The sequence below is a fragment of the Lycorma delicatula genome, chromosome 5 (genome assembly GCF_047948215.1).
Source record: "Lycorma delicatula isolate Av1 chromosome 5, ASM4794821v1, whole genome shotgun sequence".
NCBI classification, from domain to species: Eukaryota; Metazoa; Arthropoda; class Insecta; order Hemiptera; family Fulgoridae; genus Lycorma; species Lycorma delicatula.
Genome location: NC_134459.1, coordinates 99680349 through 99687229, shown reverse-complemented (window position 1 = coordinate 99687229; position 6881 = coordinate 99680349). Strand labels below are relative to the sequence as shown.

General features: G+C 29.8%; 1 long non-coding RNA gene across 1 annotated transcript; it reads left to right on the top strand.

The window, feature by feature from the left end:
* The first annotated feature begins 651 nt into the window (after window positions 1-651).
* On the top strand, window positions 652-5995 carry LOC142324496 (uncharacterized). The gene is made up of 2 exons (XR_012756306.1): window positions 652-807; window positions 5736-5995. It is a non-coding gene; the product is annotated as an uncharacterized LOC142324496 (long non-coding RNA).
* Window positions 5996-6881: the final 886 nt, after the last annotated feature.

Here is a 6881-nt window from a genome sequence, read left to right as displayed (position 1 = left end):
AAATATATCATGCAAAATTGAAAATAAAATTTAGTAAGATAATTAAATAAATAAAGATGCAAATAATTTTTTTTTTAACTTTAAACTTAGTAAGAAATATAATTATTTACGTAATTTCAGTGTTTATTTAAAATAAACTAGAAGTTATTTTATTGTGTATGTGTATGTTTGAATGACTCTCATCATCTCATATATTTCCAATTAAGGAACGTTCAAAACTACGGAATATGCTTTGAATCTTTCTTTCATTTTAGTATGCCGATAGAGCTGATAGACAATCAAACGAATACTCACAATAAAACAATTTCTGGTTTATTTTTAAATAAACATTAAAATATACATAAATAATCAAATTTCTTAAAAGGTTTAAATTCTGAAAAAAAACCTTTTTATGTTTTTAATTTAATTATTCCATGAAAACTTGCAATAATAATTACGCAAAAACTACCTAATTTACTGATAACAATTATCACTGTTTATAATGTATAAATTTTGGCTTTTTTGTTTATTTAAAATTTTGTTTTTTTATAATTTGAAGAAAAAATGTTTGTTTCTATTTGTTTTTTTACCAATAGAAAAAATAAATTATTTGCTATCACAGAAATTTGACCTATTATTCACCTTCCAAATTCATGGTTTATAAAATATACGTCGTATATCTGCATTAACAGAACTTCTTTTGCATTCGTCGAGTGAAAATGAATCTAAACTTATCATGCATTGTCTTTACTTCAGTATTTTTTATACTGATTTTAATTCAGTGTAGTTTATCTGCACCAAGCGAAATATTAGAGGGACATAGAACAGGTAACTCTATATTAAAAATATTTTATTATAAAGAATTTTTCATTATATCTGTTTGTTGTAAATGGAATATTTTATTTGCTTATGTAATTACGAATTATTAAAGAAATTTTAGTTAAGAGCATTGCCGATACGAAATAAGAATGCATGATAACTTTCCGTTCGTAAAAAAAGGGATTTTCTTAAAATAGAAATGTTTGAAAGTGGAAAATACATTAGTTTATCTAAAACCACCCTTCTGTTCTCTTCAAATAGTACATATATATATATATATATATATATATATATAAAATGAACTATTCCCATATTATATATATCCCATATATATATATATTTATATTTTAGTTGAGGAAAATGAATAATTTTTTTTGTTGTTAATGCTAAAGATATGATAAATAAATTTAATATTATCAAACAAAATATTCACATTCACATACAATTACAATTTATTTTCAACCCGTCACATAGTTTTATTATTATATTTTAATTATCGTAAAACACAAAATATCACATTCTAAGATTTTCAAGTTCATTGTCATTAATTAAAACAATACGGTTGAATTAATACTGTTTACTTACTTACTAGTTAACTGTCATGGCCGTAGATAACCCAAATTGATATTTGGCCTGACCAACACGCTGCCACCACACGTTCCGATCTTCTGCGTTATCTGTTGTTAACCTCACATTCATGGTAATACTATTCACTATTTGCATTAAGATATAATTAACAATAATAAGTGTAGAAAGAGCATAATAATCAAATTCATATCATTCAGAAGCCATTCAACCATATATTTGGGAGCGAGTAGTATAGTATTACGTATTTATTTTAATGTAATTTTCGTAGTGTTTTGTTTAATTCATTTATATACGCGTAACTACATAAATATTTTATAAATAAAAAGTAACAATTTCTAAACAATTCATTGTAAAATTGAAAATAAGCTATCGAACGTGGGTGATATACGAAAAATGTAACAAACATAAATGACATGTTGTTCTGCATAATTGAATTAGGCAGAAAAATATTTAGGAAACTTTTACGAACAGTAATCGTATGATTTTTTTATTTCCTCTTATTTTACAACAAATATGTTTTTACTCTACATGTGTATTTATATTTTTATAATAACAACGAGTGGTAGCGTCTCGGCCTTTCACCCAGAGGTCCCGGGTTCGAATCCCGGTCAGGCACGGCATTTTCACACACGCTACAAATCATTCATCTCATCCTCTGAAGTAATGCTTAACTGTGGAACTCGGAGGTTAAAAAAAAAAAAAAAAACAAATGTTTTAAGCCGAAAAAAAAACAAAAAAAAAAACAAATGTTTTAAGCCGTGCACCCTTTGTATTATCCCGAATACAAAAAAAAATAAATATATATATATATATATATATATATATATATATATATGAAAAAAAGATTAAATTAATAGAAAAATATTTTAGATAAGTTTTTCAAAACAGGATAAAATTATTCTTTTTAATAAAACGAAAAATCAAGCGAAAAATAAAATCATTTCCGTCCGAGTGTACCGATGTTCTCTGGTTATTTTCTAAGCAATGTAGCCTATTTTTCAATTTAGGCCAAAACAAATCAACGTGTTAGATTGATCTTATTAGAACGAGAAAAGTTTAATTTTTTAAAAATATATATTAAAAAATAAACAAATATCATTATTTATTTATTTATATATATATATATATATATATATATATATATATACACGTTTCAATAGTGAAAAAGAGAAAAATTAAATTTAGAAAATGTCTTCAACTTCGAAACGATCATTTTTCAGTAGGAGGACAATACATACAAAGCACCCAACAGGTATAACTCAGATTCTTTAAATGGAAAGGGTAGGGTTGTAACACAAAATTGAAAGATATTGAATAAAAACTTTACCAAAAAAATTCAGGGTAAGACCATTTTAACAATGATCTTACATTGCTAAAATTAAAAAAAAAAAAATGTAATAATGTTTAACCCCTCTTAAGAGGTAGGTGCTCACTACCTCTTAAATAAATACTGAACAATAATGAAACAATAAAAACAAAAAATAAAACAGATCACCAATTGGGTTGTATTGTAGGCAACTTTTGAAACTAGCAGTAAAAAATGTTAAAATGCTACCATTTTGATTACTTAGAGCCTGAAGAATTTTAAGTTAAAATTTTTGATTTGATATTTTTGAGTTGAAAAAAAAAAATTTTTAAGTTGATATTTTTGATTTGTCATAATCATATTCTTTCCGTTTAAAACGCCCCCTCATATCGTGATGTATTGAAGGTGATTGTATCATACCTTAAAATAAAATCGTTTTAAGATAACATTTGCTAAATTTGACTATTTTTTAGTATTGCGCTTTTGAGAAATTATTGAAGTGTATATCTTACTGGTTGCTCGGAATATGATTGCCTCTTATCGAAAACTGGATCGTTCTGAGGTAGGGGCGTTTGCTAAATTTAATTTTTCTACGTTTAACAGTTGAAAGCTTTTACAGCTTGTACGTATAAGTATATACACACACCCCTGGGTGCATATGCGCACACACTCTAGGATATTTCTCAGGCGTCCCGGAAGGAGTTGGACAAACTTAAGGGATTGATTCAGGATATAAAAATAAACAGAACATAAACAAAAGTTCTTTCTCACTTCATTTTACCTCTGTCTACCATTTTGTTTTTTTCAATAAAAATGTATATCTTAAAAACGGATTGAGATATATTAAAGAAATTTGGTTTACATCTTCCCAACAATATCTTCTAAAAAATAAATAAATTTGAAGATTTAAACTTACCTTAGAAAATTCCAAAGTGGCGGTTATATAAATCTTTTAATAATTAGCTCGGTAAATATTAATTTCCAAATTATGTTTTTTTTTTTTTTTTATATTAAATGTTAAGCCTTTTATTTTGAACAAACTGAAAACACATTTAAATCAAATAAACTGTTAAAATATGGTTGAGATTATTAAAGTGGATCGTAATAATATTACAAAATTTTTAAAAACTTGTTTTATACATTGACTTTAATCAAATTATCATCATACATTGTATGAGTTTAATTAGTAGGTTAATTTGGATTTCAAAAGATAACATAATATATTGAAATTTCTAATATAATTATAAAATATCAAACAAAGTTTCAATCAAACATTTACTACACAAAGTAACGAAATAATAAAGTTTATAGCATAGTCATTATTTTTCATTTGTTTGTATATATACGTACATATATATATATACGTAATGTTATCAAATTCGAAACAACAAAAACTCCCGTACCAAGTTTTTGTCATTTTTTTTATGTCAAACGGCTATCGGATTTGTCATCTGCGATTCCAAAAACTCCGCATAGCGGTTTTGCAGATTTTTCAATTTTTTACAGCCGCACCCTTAATTTACTCCGGTACGGGGGGGATGTTTGCAAAAGTAATGGTGGACTATTTTACTGTCTCTCGATCGTAGTAACTGTGAAAACTTTCATTAATAGGCAATGTCAGAAAGTTTGTAAATTATTACACCTGCACCCTTAATTTCCACCCTTAGTTTACCCCGAACCGGGGGATATTTGCAAAAATAATGGTGGAATATTGTATTGTCACCCGACCTTAGTAACTGTCCAAAATTTCATCAACCGGCAATGTCAGGAAATATGTTAAATTAAGGATGCAAGATTTGAGAACAAACATGAAAAAAAATATTTTGACTTAAAGAAAATAAAGTAAAAAAAACATTGTGAGTTAAAAAAATTAAATAACGATGTTAGCGTGTGGGTGTAATTTGATGAAGTAATGATGAGCAAGTCAGCCTTTCATCCAGAGGTCCCGGCTTCGAATACCGGTCAGGCACGGCATTTTTACACACGCTATAAATCATTCATCTCATCCTCTGAAGCAATAATACCTAACGGTGGTCTCGGAGGTTAAAAAAAAAGTAATGTAATTTGACATTTTTGCGCCTTTTTTCTCTTTCATTTGTTGAATTAAAAATAATAAATAATATTCTGTATGTATATATTGCTATATTACTATTTTACTTTATGTAATAAATATATATATAATGTAATAATAATAATATAATATATAATATAAATATATATTAATTGACTATTAATATATATATTAATTGTGACTCGAGATTCTCGAGCCACAAAACTACGAGACCAATTTTATTAAAATTTAGTTATGCTGCAGTAGTGTATCTGAAGTTGAGCATGTAAAAATTGAATGATGATTGTTTGAGCTGTTCTTGAGTTACACTCGGTTTAAGGAAAAAAAATTTTGAGCGGGACAATTAGAAGCTTAGTTCGTTATGTGGCTACAAGTCGGAACGTTATCATTTCTTTATCTGCCTTATCTATTGTTAGTAATATTAAACAAATTAATTTTTAAAAAAAGTCGGTCTTCTGGCGCAAAATTGTGCAAGATTTTTTTTTTTGAAAACTTTATAACCGTTTTATTATATTCATTTTTTTGTTAATTATTGATTTATATCAGTACACACAAATAATAATGACAAACAATTTTGCCTGTTTTTCGGTTCATGTTGGCTATTTTCTAATATTAAATACGTTTTAGATATCATGTAATCAATATATTAATCGTTTTATATTGACACTTACAACGATGCCAATTTTGATTGGATGTTGTATTCTGATCCTTAAAGAGCGTGAACATCTTTTATGTTCACTGAACAAGTTCAGAAGACATAATAATTATATTAAATAGGTTGAAAATTATTAAAAGTTTACTCAGGCTAAGTGAGCTAGAATTTAAATTAAGAGACTACATTACATTGATTTACGTTTGATTGATCCGTGCTAGCATAAGAGTATTTGTGTGTTTCTGTGTGTTTAAATATTTAAATAATTCTCTAATTATTATTAAATCACTAACTAACTATTGTTTGTTTATTTTATTCAGGTACAGAACGTAGTAATGCTTTTATACACAACTCACGGGAAAGTTTTGTAACATATACTTCAACTGATTGTAAGGAAGGTTGTCCTAATAGATACTACTATATACAAAGTATCCACCTTTGTATTTGTTTATAGTGTTATGATTCTTATTCATATAAAAATATATATATACATATATATTTTTTTTTAATAAAAACATTTTTTTTAAATTGAAATTTTTTAATTCATTTTACTGTAATAAAAATAAATAATTAATTACTATTTCATAATTCATAAATATTTTCCCCTTCCTGCATTCTTTTATTTTTCCATGTTTTAAGTAAACTGAACCGAACAATGTTAATGATAGTTGTGGTTAAAGTTTTATATACATATATATTGTTACCACATATATGCCTAATTTAGGTTAGGTATAATTTCGGCGGCCGAAACGGTATAGCAACTCATATACGAACAGGCGCACAATAGCGCTGATACAGTATCACAACCGCCGCGCAGATGATCACGCCCCTCCCACCACAGCGGCGCTGCAGCCTCACCATTCTCATGCTCCAATAAAAGAGCGTGCACCATGAGAGTGAAACCAATTCATTGTCGACCACCAGCTGGAGAAGACCAAGAAGAAGGAGAAGAAGAAAATGGAAGATGGAAGAAGACAGAAGAAGTTCCCTGGTCGACTCAACGTGGGACCTCCCGGCAGATGCCAATATCCCCGCCGGAATAGCAGACCTGGCCGGCCCGCCGAGGGAGCCGCTGGACACGGACGCTACCTTCCCGCTGCAGCTCCAGCTCGCCGGGCTTCAATCGCCCTGACCGGCGGACTCAGCAGCAGGAGCCCGCCCAGCGTGGGATCGCTCGGGGAGAATCGCCTCGGCCGCGCCGGCGAAGGACGACCGACGCCGACCCGACAGTGCGGAGTTCTGGGAGCCACCATTGCCACGCTGTAGTGGGGGACCCGATTGCCGCTGAGGGAAAGCCCGGTTGGACTTCAATGGACCAGCCGCAACTCTCCGACTTCGCCAAAGTCCATCTTCCGGACCCAACAGCTCTTCTCAGAGCTGTTGGTGGCCCACACAACCTTGTGGTGGTCCTGAAAAGGGCCACCACAAGGTTATGAATTACGTGCCATCGAAGCCATTCGGCCAAA